The following is a 17451-nucleotide window of genomic DNA, read 5'->3' on the forward strand; positions in this document are numbered from 1 at the left end:
TTCTTGTTCAATCATACTGTGATTTATGCATTTTCTCTGAAATGGGTATCCTCTGCCAGATACACCATGATTGGACAAGCTCAGTACAGATGGGAAAAAGCTCATCCAACATGCATTAAGCCCTGTCAGATGCCAAGGTACAGAGTGTATGTACAATCCCATACCTCATAATGGATGAGGAGTGTGGGAGATGTATACATTATTATTCTGTGGGAATATATGCGGACCATAATCACATCATGCGTTACATTACATCGAGGAGTTGTAGTTCTTATGATCTCTGCAAACATTAATCATAAATATTTAATCATTTCATATGGAATATATATTCATGCAATGTGGAGCATTTAATATTAAAGCTAATTAACATTTATTGCATTCATACATAATCTTCATAACATTACATGCACCTTACTTCTATAAGACTGGCCATACGTAAAAAACCTCTTTACACCATTGTAATGTTGGAGTGAATCACTTGAGAATGCATTCCACCAAATTAGTTCAGAGTATTTTCCTTGAAGAATCTATCTATGAAGCATGACAACAGGGCGGTAAAACATGGTAAAACAAAATGGCAGGGTGACACATCAGTTTGACTTATCACTCATCATTGCATTGAATATGACATAAAACTATATTTTATGTGGGCCTACTCTTTACAGCAATGAATAACCGATGCCTTCACAGAACAGATTTCCATAGTGCTCTATGTCGAGTTTCATGATCCGTGCTACATAGTGTGCATCAGGCACGTATGAGGAGAGTCTGTCACCACTGCACATCAGAAGGCAACCCTCTCAGAGCACAGATGCTAGTGAGATGGCACATATTTAATTGAAAGAGAGAGAGAGAACAAGAATATTCTTTTGCACCCCATTTGTGAAGTTGCAGACTGCCGGTTAGCCTTGTCAAATAGGCTTCTCTCAAGTGTTGATGTCAAACCTACTTTGATGTTTTCTCCACGGCGGTAATGGAGTGTTTTAGGCTAACTTTTCCGACTTTTTTTTCTTCCTTTTTTTCTTTTTTGTAAGGAAGAGTGTTTGCCTTAGCTAAAACTCTTAAAGGGGTGGGGTTTTTTTTGCTAGTCAATCCAGAATTCTACTGCACAGGTCTAGGATGTACTTTAACTGCCATTCATAACAGTTGCTTGAGTTAATTATTACATAATCAAATGGAACCTTAAGTTGACAACATTCTAATCATATTTGTGATCGTACTCCTCAAAGGGTAAAAGTACATTTCAAACTTGTCCCCCAGATGGACGGTTCTGACTATTACAGTTCTGAAAAGAGCATCAGTAACAAACAGTAACAAACAAACTAAATACATTGTACACACCAGTGTGAAAATAAATATACAAGAGATCTCCATGCAGTATAACAGTAATTGCTTACAGTGTTGTAAAGAGCTCTGCAGCCAACTAGTGCTGGAGGTAAAGTAAAATATCAAGTTCATGGGACACAAGAAACTAGTTATTGCCTAGTGTGAACAAGCTTAGAGGCGGGTGTAATAACATTTTATCAAGATGACAACCAAGATACAAAATAAACTAGCATTACCCCGCCCTCTGCTTTCCTGCCTTGGTTTTCAATGGCTTTGGCCAATGAATTAAACATTTTGTGTATATCTCTTCACATAACAAGATGCAAACTGAAAGTGTTGGGTTGAAGCTAGTCCTCCTTGTTAATGCAAGTCTATGTCAGTGTCTGTCTGAGAATACCACAGAGTAAGTGTAGCTGTTTCACATATAGAACAGTTAGACATCACCTGCGCCTAGATAAGCAGCGGTGGGTAATATCTTAATGTGATTGGTGAGATCAAAACTAGGGATTAAGTCCCTTTCTGGATTTAATTTGTTGTCCTGTGGAAAAGCTCCATTCTAAATTCCATTTAGTCCAGGAATATAAAAAGTAATCCCGGTTCAGGAACATAGCCCAGTGAGCATTAAATTAATTTTCAACTAATCGTTAATCAGGTTTCTGGCTTTCATTAAACACTATGAATCAACATTTCCATTCATAATGTTGAAAATTACAGCTGGGTGTTTTTTTTTTTTTCTTGGTCCTCTTAAATTCATCCCCCAAGTCCATTAATGGGTTCAGCAATGAATTAACATTTTGAGTCACTCAATAAAAACATATCAAGGCCAGATGGCAACTAAATCAAATATTACAGCTCAATATTCTATCACATCCTTTGAAATAAAGGGTCATGTTCAGTAAAAACTGTGATGATCTCTAAATGTTTCACTGAATTAATGTTTCATGAACACGGCTTTTCTATGTTGCTGTCGTTTGATGTTCACCTGAAAGAATTGTCACAGAAAAGCCATACAGATTTACACTGCCACTTTCATAGAAGGCCATTATCACTACATTACTATAAATAAACACAGTGGAACAGAGGTGTGGGGGCGTTCGGTGTGATGGTCATTTGCTAAAACAAACAATGTGCATCACTGCAGAACACAAATGGAATAAGAACCGCAGTGAATCTTGTAGTCAATACATAACAAAAGAGTTCTGCAAAGGAACCTCAGACGGTTCTAACCTAAGCAAGGACTGGTTTCAAGTGGGACCAGCCTGTCTCCTGTGACGACGCGCCAAAGCATTAAATAAATGCCCCAGAATCTAGATCTCAACAGTTCAGTCTCCTCCTTTTCTCTCCTATCCTTAAATGATCTCTTCACACAGAACGCACATGCTGATTCTGATAAACTGCAGACTGATGCTTAATGATCACGGGAGTCCAGGAGGGCCCCACGACTGATTAGTTGCCATATTGTGCCTCCCCTGACAGCAACTCTGCGGCTTCCTGTCAGATAGACGACGGAATGATGAGTTCAGGGACAGGGGCCTATGGTCGGCGTGAATCTTCCCAACCGCTTAAAGCGATCTTTTCAGCGGGAACGACTCAACCCCCGGAGTCCGCTGAGAAAAAGCCTGGAAAGCTGTATGGCACGCTGACAGCATTAGCAAGTACTTAAACCACCACCTGTCAAGGCACTCATTCTGGGCTGCCAATTGCGAAACCCCCAGGAGGTCCATACAGCTCTATCTAGACTCTAACTGACTGTCAGTGGCGCGAGACCCTGTTCACAAATTGGTGGGAATGGCGTCAGCTGAGGTCCAAGTTTGTTTTACGTTCATTTTATCCCGTTAATGAGTAAATGATTATGGACTGACAGGGACTGCTACTTGAAATGGTGAGAGTGCCTGATGCAAACAGAAGTAAGTCTAGCAGTACAGCAAGGCATCGAGGCATTTGGCAAAATTTCCCTCCCGAAATCAATTAAGCATTGTTGTTGTGTTGCTTGTGAACCCTGGAATAAACAGAGCAAAACAGCTTTCAAAATCAACCTCGCTGGGCTATTAAGGCCAGCATGAGCCAGCATGAATTAATAATTAAGGTAAATGATACTTACATAAAAATATAAAAATATAAGATTCACTGATCTTGAAATTATATTAATTGCATTTTATCATCACTTTCCTTTTTTCTTTGTTGGATTTAGTATGAACAATTTGGAAACCACTGCATTCATCTGACCAGAAATTCACTTAAAAGCAAAAAAACTGTCTGAGACTTTCAATGGCAGAGACATCATCCACTTCAGTATAATCTTAAATTGCCTATCATCTGATGGCCAGACACAGGCTTTTTTGGACGATCCCAAAAGTCTGTGGAGCCAAACTGCGACACACTTTGGTCTCTAGAAAACTTAGGCAGCTTATTGCATTAACTTTATTCAGGGCATCGTTTTATCAGCACGAAACGAGCTCCTGTGCTTCAGACCTTAAATAGCAGAGAAGTCATCCACTTTAAACATACAGTCTTAAGTTGACTATGAACGGATGGCCAGACACAGGCTTTTCTGGAGTGATTCAAAAGTCTGTGGGGCCGAAGTGGGCCACACTTTGGCATCTGAAAAACATCAGCTGCTTATTCATTTTATTCAGGGCATCGCTTCATCAGCATGAGACGAGCTCCAGTAGTGGTGAGAGGGAGAGATTGCCAAGTTCACTCTCATTCATTAGCAGAAAAGTAACGCTTGTTTGTCTCGTCTCTGCATACTCATCAGTTGCTGAGTCAAGAGCAGAGGTCGCCCAAGGATGTGTACCCCCCCTCCTCCTCCGAATCATAACCACTTTCCCTGGAAAGAACAAAACCATGAAAGTGCTTGCTCTCGCCCTACTCGAAACATGGAGATCTATTCAGAGATACTTTCTTAAATGTCATTGCAGGCACTGGAAAAAACACAAACAAACAAAATACTTTTTTATTGATTCATAGTGCTTATGAACATGAACATGAATTTCGTAAAGTGACCATAACCACTGAATCTTGCCACTGAATGGGTATTAGAGCTTTGGAAGTTACAGCTGGTGTGCGATGGTCCTTCTGCTTTGCCCATTCCAATTCACTGCGAAGCAACTGGCGTTTCTCTCATTAAACAATGCCGCAAAAGATTCACTGGGGCTGTGTCAGATGCAAGAGAGAGAGAAGTACCCTCGAAATCCCTCTTTCATTTACTGAAATAGCAGGGGCCTAAATGTTAATTTTGGCTGTGCCATGTACAAGCACAATGGTAGAGCGCTTGGCGCCCACTTCAAAGGCTAAAACCCAGGGAGAGTCGATCTGAATCCAAGGTTTCTTTTTCTCTTTTGTTTCGTTCAGAAAAAACAGCTCTGCATGTCTACCTCGATATTGTGCATGGCGCTCCCAGCTGGACGTGCAGGCTGGTTCTCGCTCGCGTTGTTCTCAAAGGGTCCCTGGTGAAATGGCCTGCCCATAACTTGGCTGCCGAGGCACTTGTTTCTTCTCTCTGGATTTTGGCAATGTGTTCAGCTGTCCTCAGTTTCCTTTTCTCTCTCTCTCTCTCTCTCTCTTGCTCTCTATCTATATATCTGTCTCTCTTCTTTACTTCGTCTTTCAGTCTTCTCTCATCTTCCACAGTCTCTCTCTCTCTCTGTCCTTTTCTTATCTTGCTCTCTTTCTATCTCTCCTTCCTCTGCTTCCACTCACTCCTCTCTCACTCTCATTTTCTTGCTTTCTCCCAAATGCCTCTTCTCTCACATTTCTCAAAGCAGTCTCTAATTGGACCAAGATTTGATGTAACGGACGGGTCCCAGTGGAGTGATCGTCCTCCTCCTGGCTGCGCTGATTCGATTATCCCATCTTTAAAGTGCGTCTGGGGGTCTTCTCTCTAACTCTCTCTCCCTCATGCATGCGCAACGAGGGGCTTCTGCGAAATTGGTGGGGTCTGCTTACAGGTCCATAATCCTCGCAGCAAGTTGATTGTGAACACAAACACACAGACGTGACGAGCTCCTAATACAAGAGGCATGTAAACGTCAGAATCATTTTTCTCCCTTTCTGGACAATCAAAGGCTGTGCAACCGTGAGGTCGTAATGGAGAGAGACTGTGACAGTTTCCATAGGGACTATCGGAAATAATGAGGGTGTTTTCGGCATGTAGCAAACCAGAGTTTAGTCCCTGGGGATTGAATCCCAGTAGGTTATTGTCGAATTAACAAAGCGTGGTATTTTCCCGTTGGCCCGCATTCCCACAGAGACACCTTACAGTAGTCACTGCCATACTGATAGAACCACAATTTGTCACTGGTCTGTCACGACCAAGGTTTGTTTTTTTCTAGCGGGACCCAAGAATTGCTAACTGTCTCACAGCTCCCTAACAACATTGTTCCACTCACAGAAGTGTATACAGTCTATCTCACTAGTGCCAGAGCCGGGGAGAAAAAGCATTTCTTGATGCGCTGTTTACGACTCGGGATATCATAGAATTTCATCCTACCTGAGCAACAAATTTATCAGATGAATTATGCATTACACTAGGCAGTGAAACATGAAATTGTATTGTTCAAGTGTAAACAGTAAAAGAAGCAAAAAAAACATTTTGTATTTCAGGGTCATTCTGGGATCATTTTCATCATCAAAACCTACATTTAATTCATCACTTTAAAACAATGAGTTCATGACGCTTTTCGGTTTGATTAAAACTTGTTCATGATAACATCTGATATCTCTTGATCTATTTTCTCGGGTCAGCTGGACTACTGGGGTCTTAGTCAGAAGGGGGGCAGCATTGGAAATTACCTGATGGGATCATTGCTTGACTTGATATATTCCTAACGCTGATTACAGCCCATTGACTTTTTTAACACACCCTTTTGATAGCCCTCTTGATGTCCCCCTGCAGAGCATGTGAGACACGCAGCCTGCCGAACGCAAACAGGACGGCCCATCTCACAACCCATGGCCATTAATCTCAGTATCTCTTTGAACTTCTGGAGATGCATCTCGATACAGAAAGGGGTCTTTCTTTGGGGAATAACGCCCGCCACGGTTATTTGACAGGCGGAAATCCCTCTTCATGGTGTGGTGGGATGTGTTGGTTAGCTCAGCGACCTTGGTTCTCACAGAGAAGGATATAGCCCGAGGGCTGCTGGCTACATGCTGGGAGACATTGATATTTGACGCACACATGTTTCAGCAGGAACCAAGCATGCGCAGTTGGTGTTTATAAAAAAAGGCATGTCTCAGGGAGAATTACACTCAGATCAGTCTTGTTTTGTCTCTCTTTTTGTCTCTGTCTCTCTCTCTTTCTCTCTCTCTCTCTATCTGTCACTTGCTTTGTCTCTCTCTACCCTCTCTCTCTGTCTCCCTTTCTTTTCCTTCACTTACAGTTATTGTCATCCCACATACTAGCCAGACACCAAGCTCGTGCCACATCCAATGCGCCTGAAGAATCTATGCAAACCTGCAAGCAATTTTCGGTCACGCTACAGACAGAGGGAAACAGAAAGAGTGAGGGAGAGGGAGAGAGAGAGAGAGAGAAAGAGCGAGAGAAAGAGCAAGAGAGACCTTGATTGATCCAAATGCATTGCCCTTGTTTCTGTGAAATCTAATTGAAAACCAATTTTCTATTCTAAAACACTATTACCTCATTATCTATCAGTGGTGAGGAGAAACGGAAGACCATGCTTGTGACATTATGACTTGTTTACATATATTCACATATTCAGTCGTCTCACAACTGGTGAGAACATGTTGGAAGAAATTGGCTGGAGTTCTCAGCCGACATTTAGAGTCAAGGTTAGCCAGAACAAAAATGCAGTGAAAATGACCACAGATAATGAACAGCTGAAGCACATCTGTGTTTTAGTATGCAGCATGACTAGGACTTGTTGGAAAACACTGAACGCCTCTCCAGGATGGCACTCTCTATGTGAACAAGGCAACACAAGATGATGTGAGAATTGCATAGGTCCAATTACTGAAAGGCTGCGATAAAAATATGACTCTGAAGACATTTCAAGAGGCACAGCTACTGCTCAGAGTCTGCGAGACCAATGAGAGACTGAAAGCTGTCAATAGGTTCTCGATCCAAGCAGGGAACCAAAGAGAGAACATATTTAACCCCAAATGCATTGCAAAATACTGTCTGTTCTGGGTCCAGTGGCAAAGTTTTTTTGAGAAACTATCTGATTAGAGGAGGAGCAAGAATGGTCCGAGGTTCAATGGTACAAGTACAAGGTCTGTATGATTCTCTCTTTTATGTTTCATCTTCAACATTGAGATGAAATGTAGGCTTCAGCACAGCCATAAATGGCACCAGCTGAACTTGTTATGAAAAGTAGAAAATGGAAAGCTGGTGATTCGTGTCAATTAAAGCCTCTGCCCTTGAAGATAAGAAAAGGTAAGTGTTTTTTTCCTATTGAGGTAATCACTATTATTATCACTCTCACCGGTTCAAGCTGATGGTATTTAATTTACTACCATATATTGGAAGACTCAGTCATGGATTTGTCCGTCATGATCCAGGTTTATTCTTAACAATGGCGGCCACACATTGTGAGACAGAGGCTGAAGTCACACACTCACTCACAGTGTTTCACCTTAGCTTATCTAACCTACTCCTTAGAGAACAGGCTCTTATATACATAATGTTTAAGGGGTGTTACCAGCTATTCAAAATAGGCCATGGCTGCAGACACCTTTGTCCCAAACCTGGGGGGAAGGGAGTTCTCACCTCCATCCCCAGGTCTGAACAAAGAGCCCTCACCAAGAAATGTTTAAATGCCAATAAAAGTAATATATTTATACTAGGTATAAATAAGTTGGAATTAATGCAACTAACCAGTCCCTTCAAAGCTAAATTCCATTATATTAATTTGTCCATCAGACACTTTGATCCAGCACAGAATCCTAAATGTCATCTTCCACCTGTAGAGCCACACAGATTAAGCCTAAGGTTTTCGTCACCATTCAAGCACACAGTTATAGACAGAGACAATGAACTTCAGTTACCTGTAGACTTCCAAATTCACTCAATGTATACAGGCAGTTATCTCTGACATAAATTTTTAGCCATTTCAAATTCATCTAAATAAAACAGTGATGGGGATAATTTCCCAGCACTGTTAATGACTTAAGAATATGAATCAAGTGCCTAGTATTGATATATTCCTTGTATGAATCATTTGCTTATGAAAGCAGGAACATGGCCTTTCTGTGTTTCTGTGTGTGTGTGTGCGTGTGTGTGTGTGTGTGTGTGTGTGTGTGTGTGTGTGTGACTTAGATTATTAGGTGCCACTTAGCCTGCATATGTACAAGAGCATGTTTAGACCAGAGGTGATAAGAAGGGTCGAACTGTGCTTCTTCCAACCTTGCAAAACTTCCATCCTTGCCTCGGACATCAGAAATCCACCATGTCTCTGCTGAACGCTTAACTTCTGTCTAAATAAACTTTGTGCAATGTGCTTAATATTGTTTCACTTTCAGCCTTGTGCTGGGAGTGAGCCCGATTGCAATTGTTGTTGTTGTTTGTCTAATAAATATACTTATGTGCAGCTCCGGAGTCCTGAGGTAACTAGGGTGAATTTTCACCTAACAAACAGGGAGGCCTTTTTTTGAGTTCCATATATATTCCATATATATTTTTTGAGTTCCATATATAAAACATGGCATAGGTAAACATGACATCCACACACACACTGAGAGGATCTAAGAAGGTTTTCAAGAGAAGAAAAATATATGAGGGTGAGTCACAGTGTTCACAAATTCTAGGAAACTGAATTTAATATATCACACTGCTGTTGAATTCTGACAAGGCCTGACAGTGGATACCTGGTCAGTAACAGGCAACTGCCAAGGCTTTGTGTTTGTGCTGTAAATGCGTGAATGCTGGGACCTTTTGCTAGGGTTTCATACTGATATTACCCGCAATTTTGCAATTACACATTCAATATTAGGTCTCCATGGTCATCACACTGCAGCTGTATCTGACGAAGCTACTCAAAGGCAGTAGTCCTAATGAAATACTGAGCCAATAAAATACCCAAATTAATTCATGATTCATGAAAACTTGTCTGTCGTCGAGGTAACTAGGCCTGAAGGTGTTGCCTATCTATTCATGTATGTATTCAATGTATTCTGTAGGCCATATAGACAGTCCCCTCAGATCACCCAGGTTAATTATTCATGTCCATCTGGCATTGCAGTTCTACCTTGGTTGATTATTGCAGGGGCAGGTCTTGAAAGCGTACTAGGGTGGCTTTGAGGCATTAGAATGCCATTGTTTAACTATTAATAACTCAAATGATCTAACTGTAGGACAATCCAGCTGAATCCAAAAACATTTAACTTGTAAACGCTACAATAAGCCTAGGGCCTAATTGTTGGTCAATTATTTGATCAAAGTTGGTCCACACACACACTAATTGTCCGTACAAACAAAGCAGTTATAAAGTAAAGAAGCGCCACTAATGACCCGTCTCTGCGACATCACCTTCAATAAAATGTGTTGCGGGGAAGGGTAGCCACACAGTTCCGCTTAACAAAGCAAGGTCATCAGTCTAAGCTTGCAATTCCTTGCAACGCAAACCCTCCAGTGTTGCTACATTCCAGACACTGAACGCCATACCCAAACTATATGTCCCGGCTTGCCATTTTCCCGCAGGGGTGCAACATCCCCGTGCCAAATTATATTCAGTAAAGGACATTCGCCTAAATAAATCAGCATTAATAAATGAATTATTAAAGTGGTGATTGTAATGATTGATATACGTCTGTACGTCACTGAACTCCATAATAGGACATAGCCTAACCATGGTGTTGATGATTTGCAGTGAGTCATCCTTATTCTTTTCATGATAAGTGTGATGATGATAATTATGGTGATGAGGTAATCTTAAAACAAGCTACTATAACAATAGGCCTAATTAAAAGATTAGTGTACAACATACAGAGCGGTATGGTATGGGTCATCCCATACTTAAAGTAGAACAAGAGGGGCGTCTCTCCTCTGTTTCTCTTAAATCCACGTGGCCACAGTGGGACATAGTGGTGCTCGAACCGGTTTGTAGGAGAGCAGTTGACTCCACTGTTGGATGCAGAGGAAAGCAGCTGAACATTTTACTGTGAATCTCCGCTACGAAGCCGTCCGTTAGCCTGTTAGAAAAGGGAGAGGGTGTGTGGTGTACCACGGACAACTACTGAATCCTTTCTTCGCTTGACCATCCAGACAGCCTTGTCTTTAACTGTTTTGGGTTTTTTTTTTAGGTGACAAAATAACATTTAAAAGCCAGTACTGCCCATTGCTGACGAGCTGAATCCCCAAGATAACGGTTTTGCTTCCATCTACATGCGCTCGCCGGAGATTTCCCGTAAGTAACCAAACCCTTTGTACAGTAGACAGGCACGGGCATTGCCTGTGGTGTTTTGTCCTTTGTATGTTTTGTGGCAGGCTTTCCGACTTGTCTTTATTTGAATAGCCCGCATGTGTCTAGTACGTCTAATTGGCTATTCTACTTAGTTGGCATGTTACAGAATAACTGTCCAAGTTCTGGCGATTCTCAACCTACTGTAGCGCAAAGCTTTATACGCAAAAAAAAATCAACAGTTAAATGCAGAAAAGGCTTTTTGTGATATGTGGTTTATTTTGCTTAGACAATGCTGCACCGAAACTGCTTCCAAAGGTAAAGAACGGTGAGACTGTGGCTCGGGTTGATATGAGAATCCAGTAAGTTGACAAGGAAGAACGATGTGCTATCCCTTGTTGTAATAATAATAGTCATTGTACACAACCGAACGACATTCTCGTGTTTGGAAAACCTACAAAACAAACTGTCGAAAGCGACGGACTTTAGAACGTGTCCCCAATCGTTATCAACAATTCCGTGATTAGCTTTGGCTTTCAGTTCGGAATTGTCATTGTGGCTTCCTTGCCTGCAGTAGACTTGCCAGACAGCGTTTTATGTATTCTGTACAAACTACCGAGAAGAGCTGTAAATAATGAGGACTCGCTCTGAAAGCCATGTTGCTCAATCGACTGGGGTTAGTTGCGGTAGGTTCTGGGGGGAACAACAGGCATTGAGGGATTTTACTGTCTCTCCCACATCTCTATCAGGTCTGATATTAGGCTACCGACTTTCCACGCAGATAATGCCTCCGTTTATTCATTCCACCAAGTCGTGCAAGCGCTGTCATAAATTCTTCAGTCCACTTATGCCGTCCAGACATCTGTTGAGTACTCTTTGATGGCACAGATGTTGCAAGATAAATAAAATAAATCGATTCGTACAATACGTGGAAGGTGTTTCACAGTGCAACACAACCCTTTTTTTTTTTTTTTTTTTTTTTTAACAGTTGTACATTATTGTGACCCTCTGTAAGTGGCATAAGTGGTGCTGTAGTGCGTGTCTGCCTCAAGAGAGGGAATGACTATTGGCTGGAAGGGGTGAGAAACTGATGTGCATCTGATCGTTCATGAATAAGGGGGGAAACTTGCTGCTTTTTCTCCTGGACCTGTACTCTCATATCAGACAGCCAGATGGCTGCACTCTATATCTTACTCTCTCTTTCTATAAGATAGAGGTCTGTGCATTTGCCTGAGGATCAAGAAATTCTACATTTTCACAGTTGATCCTCAGAAAGATCAAAACATTGGGGAGAAATAGAGAAGGAAAGTGTATAAGTGTGTGTATGTGTGTGTGTGTGTGTGGACTAGGGGGGGGGGGGGGGGGTAACATACGTACATCTCCCATGTCTTAGGTAGGACTAAAGCTGTGACGGGGAAATGATGGGTGCTTTTAATTAAAGACTAGCCGCCCTGAAGCCAGACCAGAGCCCGTGTAGCCAGTCTTTGTGGCTGTGGCTGTCTGCTTCACCGAAAACAGAGATAGACATGATGGCGTCTGCCATTGCGATTCAGCACATGATTACTCACAGGCTGTGCATGGCTGTGCTGTCGAGAGACTACACAGGCCCAGGACTATTCAGAGCTGTGGCTCGGCCAGCGTATGTACCCCAGTGCTGACAGAGAAATATTTGCAGCCGTTTTTTATTTATTCAAGAGGGGTCCCAGACACATTCTTTTAACCCGTTGCACCCGAGCCCTTTTCCCTCCGTCTTTCCACGTCTCTCTCTCTTCCTCCCTTCCTCCCTCCCTCCTCCCTTCTTTCAGAACATGCTTTAAAATTCTGTCTCTTCACTAGATTCGCCCTCTGTTTCCACTTAAAGATTTGGCTCCAAACCAAAAACCTGCAGGACTTCTTTCCAGCCAACCCACAGAGTTTTTTTTTGCAGTGATACCTAGAAAAAAAGACATGTTGAGAAGGCAAGCCTGGAGTCTCGGGGGCCAAGTCTTAAATTACACGTGTGTGTCCACGGCCTCACTACAAAATAGAGCTGATTCACGGAAACCAAGTGTTGACTGCTGTTTCAAAAGTGTATTTTTATGCATTTGTTTTCTAAAGGAAGGTTTGACGTGTGTGCGTGTATGTGTATGTGTGTGTGTGTGTGTGTGTGTGTGTGTGTGTGTGTGTGTGTGTGTTTGTGCGTGTGTGTGTGTGTGAGAGAGGTGTGATAGCAAGGCGATCTAAAATGGGCTGCTGCGATGGTTCAATAGCCTTTGCATGCAGACAGCGGGGGTGGAGGGGAGGCAGGGGGTGCTATGGGGGAGGCGGGGGGGCAGTACCAAAACGAGGCCCAGTGCATAAAAACTATCTGTGGGCCCCTTCCTGTGGAGAACCCCTCATCTGCTTACATTTTGAGGCATATAAAGACCTCCCACAATCCAGCACTGGCTTGGGTTACTTAGCTCTACTCCCAATACCTCCTCACAGAACCTTTAGAACCCCGTACAGGGTTTCATGTGAAACCAACACCACTCTGTTTCACCCTCGAGTGCCGAGTTGTTTTTATCTCGTCGGTTAAGTTTTGTCAAAATACAGTTCTACTTTGGGTGCCAACAAATCCCCACGTTGATCATGATCGCCTGCAGCTGGCCGTGGAGGGGTGGTTGAGGGGGGTTCTGTCATAAATAAAGTATTAAATTGAAATGTGCAGCTCCACAGCTGGCCTGCATGAAGAAGAGGAATGCATTATGTAAAGAGTGTAAATAGTGGCAGATGTTTCATCCCTTTCTGATGGCTATTCAAGGTTCATACGCACATTTCATAGATTGCTCCGAATGGAATGACAGTTTGTGTTCTCTCACCCCCTCCACCAACACCAAAACCCCCTACCCCACCACCCTGCCGCCCCCCCCCCCCCCCCCCTCCCCGTCTCTTCTCTCTCCCTGTAATAGCCAGATGTGATGTCCTTCATTCGCACACATACACACACACACAGTGCGCTACCTCCATACTGTCATCCTCTCAAATGCATTCAGGCAGGCAGCGATAGAGACGTGGTAGAGACGTGGTAGCGACGCGGCAGCGCTTTTCCTCTCAGCAGATGCCATGCGGCAGCTCTCTCTCCCTCTCCAACGACAAGCATTGATTGCCACCACCACCGCATGCAGGGACCCATTGTTGCCATCCAGGGGCTTTTAGCGTGAGCTATGAAATGCGCTCAGGGGCCGCTGCACCGTGATTGACATGTTGGTAGTGACAGAAACCCACGGGGCTGATACTGCACACGATCGTTCTGTCAACAGACCCGTTTTTTTGTCCTTCCCTCTCTTCCTCCCTCCATCCTCTTCATCCTCCTCCACCTCCTCCTCATCTGGTGTTCTGTGCAGCAGTGGTTAATTGTCATTCTTTAGAGGTGGTCAGAAGTTATAGCTCTCGGACACAAAGCCACCTCCCTAATTGTGAGGGCCAGAAACTGTGCGCCACCTGTTCTTCATTTTAAACTGCCCAGGTGTGCGTTGGCAGGGACCCCAGGACACACGCTGTCAACCTTATGGGCATGGGTTTACCCTCTGTTATACTCTCTCTCTCTCTCTCTCTCTCTCTCTCTCTCTCTCTCTCTCTCTCTCTCTCTCTCTCTATCTCTATCTCTATCTCTCTATCTATCTATCTATCTATCTCTATCTATCTATCTATCTATCTATCTATCTATCTATCTCTCTATTTATCTATCTCTCTATCTATCTATCTATCTATCTATCTATCTATCTATCTCTCTCTCTCTCTCCCTTTTTATGTATCTATCTATCTATCTATCTATCTCTCTATCAATCTATCTATCTATCTACTTTTGGCCTTTGTCACCAGTTTTTTTAAATTACCAAGTCGTGATAAATAAAACACACAACAATAGCAAGTGTCAGTAAACAGTCTGCCTCCATGACATGCCTTTCAGCTTCACTGATCTGAGAGTGGGCTGTAAGCCTCCTTGTGGAAAGTTAATACTAATCCTATTATGCTTGGGTGACTTTTGTTTTTAAACAATGTCCACGATGTTTGTGGGGCTGCACCCAAGAGTCCTTGCCTACTTCTGTCACAGCCTGGACAAATAAATCCTAAATGGCAGGGTTTTATTTTTTTATTTTTGTGTGTGTGTGTGTGTAAGTGTGTTTGTGAGTGTGTGTGTGTGTGTGTGTGTGTGTGTGTGTGTGTGTGTGTGTGTGTGTGTGTGTGTGTGTGTGTGTGTGTGTGTGTGTGTGTGTGTGTGTGTGTGTGTGTGTGTTTGTGTGTGTGTGTGTGTGTGTGTGTGTGTGTGTGTGTGTGTGTGAGAGAGTGTGTGTGCGTAGGCTTGGCTATAGCCTGCATGCAAATTTAGGCAGTGAATTTCAATCATCAGAATATTCTTATTGGAGACATCACACCCTTGTGGTCTCACAGTTGTCTTGTTATTCTTGTTAACAATGGATCTTTCTAACCGAAATGTCAATGGGAACCTTTGTTCAGTTGTGTTTTTGTTTCATTCTAGATTTGGATCACAGTCCTAGATATGCACTTTTGATTATTTTCCTAACTTATTTTGTAACTGGCATAAGTACAAACACCTTACTGCCGTCAGTGTAATGTTGACATCACGGCATTACTGCCATTGATGAGCCTGGAACAGCAGTAGATGCTGGAGTCAAACCAGCAATTAATCATCACTGTATCTGCCAGTGGGCTGCACAGAGGCAGACGAGGCCAAACGGCAACAGTCAGAAAGATCTCCAAATACCGGGATAGATTGAGCAGAGCCCATCCTGTAGCCCCTCTGTAATTTCAAAGCGGTTTACGGGATTATAATCCAGTGACTTCAATGCAAATGGTATGGGATTATTATTTGTAAATGAGTAAATAATGGAAACACAGCTGTTGTGGAAGTGCACTTTGAAAAAAAATGCGTAGGTCTGATGGTGCAGCACTAGAGGTAGGCTATGCATGATTAAGCACGGGGGTTTAAATTATATGTTCCTGTCTGCAGAGAGGATCCAGCTTGTAATTTGTTAAAAACAGACGGATGGAAACAGTCCTGAGGAGTTTTAGAAGAGCTTTGATCACTGATCAGTTGCATTCCTGGGAATCTTTTTGTTTCTCGACCTATCAGAGCAGAGACAATAATTCAACCCCTGAGCGAAAAGGGCTCGCTATAGGATGTACGCCCTGCAGCTAATATTTCACCTTGACCACTGGGTCTTGCAGGGTCGTGACTCATTTTCTGTCCAAATAGACTTTTACTGTGGGGAAGCTTGTGGGATCAATAACTATTCACCTCACACAATAAACTAACAATTTGCCATTGCGTTTTAGAAGTAATGGGAATTCAATTACAATTGAAGTTTGAAGATCTACGACAAAGCAAAGCCCACAGTCTGTGACTATCCCTGGGGATATTCCCTGCCTTCCCTCTCAGGTGTGGCTGTAATTTGCGATGTTACCAGAATGTTCCACTTACCAAAGGGCAAGGTAATGACTGTAATTTACTGTAATGAAATGGTTTAAATGGGTTATTTCTAATTTAAACTTTTTTATTATCAAGCTCACTTGCAACTGTTCTATTATTGTTGTTTCTGAATATTTTATGGCTGGGTGTATACAGAACTATTGAAATTTGCACTCTGCTTGATAGCAGACACACACACACACACATGTAAAAAGAGTTCCTCAGCTTCCTTCAGTGGAATAATCTTTAAGGTTTCCACACAGAGCTCTCCCATAAGGGGTCTTTCCTAAAATCCTTTTGGATGCTTTTGGCTACTGTAGTTCTAACAATCCAGAGGAACCATTTTTGCCAACAAGTGGTTCTTTGTTTGGACATAGCTCTACATTTAACCTTTAGCTTAATAAAACCAGCCCAGAGGGGTTCTAAATTGTAACCTTTCTTCAAAGAGCATTCCCTAGCTTCCTAATAGTAGCCTAGGGATGGATGCAAGAACCCATGAGCACTAACAATACCTTTACTATGGGAGGCTGCACACACCGTCTGAGCTTTTTCACCGGCCCGGTGTACCTCACCTCCCTCATCGCGCCACTGGAATATCTTATTCTGCCTTAAATATTAATGTGACTAAAAAGGCACCCACCGAATTGAGTTGGGGGGGTAGAACATGTCAAAACAAAAAGATACTTTCAAAGCTGACCGAGCGGAAGACTTTAAACAGCCCTGTTCTCTCTTATGTGCATAAGTGTGTGTGTCTCTGTGTGTGTGTGTGTGTGTGTGTGTGTGTGTGTGTGTGTGTGTGTGTGTGTGTGTGTGTGTGAGTGAAACGACTAGGGGTGGGGAAATGTTGATTGATGGATGAGGAGATGAGGAGAGGGAAAGGGAGCCCTTGCTGTTTTATATTCTACAAGTTGCACCAATATGAGGCTGCAAGAGAGAAAGAGCGACACAGAGTGAGAAAAAGAGAGAAGCCCCATATCTATATGCACATAATTTTAGGAACGATGAAAAAAAGTATTTCAGGGCATCAGAGACGTTTTTATCTTTCTGTTAGCCTGCGCCGACTGACAACAGACTCTCCTTCTCCCCGCCCGTCACAGTATTTCAAGTGTTCCTTTCATTAATGAATAATGAAATGGATATTATTCTGTTTTTCTCCCGTCTCTAAATGCCTAGCTCAGAAGATGTAATCCAGGGGCCTGCAGGGTTGCTGCTTTTGCCCTTGAGCACTTCATTAGGCCCTAACTGTGGGGATGTTTCATTGCCTCGGGCAGCGGAAGTTTGCCAGCTCCTACCATCAGCAGCCATAGAGCTGTC

Source organism: Sprattus sprattus, assembly GCF_963457725.1.
Source record: "Sprattus sprattus genome assembly, chromosome: 4".
NCBI classification, from domain to species: domain Eukaryota; kingdom Metazoa; phylum Chordata; class Actinopteri; order Clupeiformes; family Clupeidae; genus Sprattus; species Sprattus sprattus.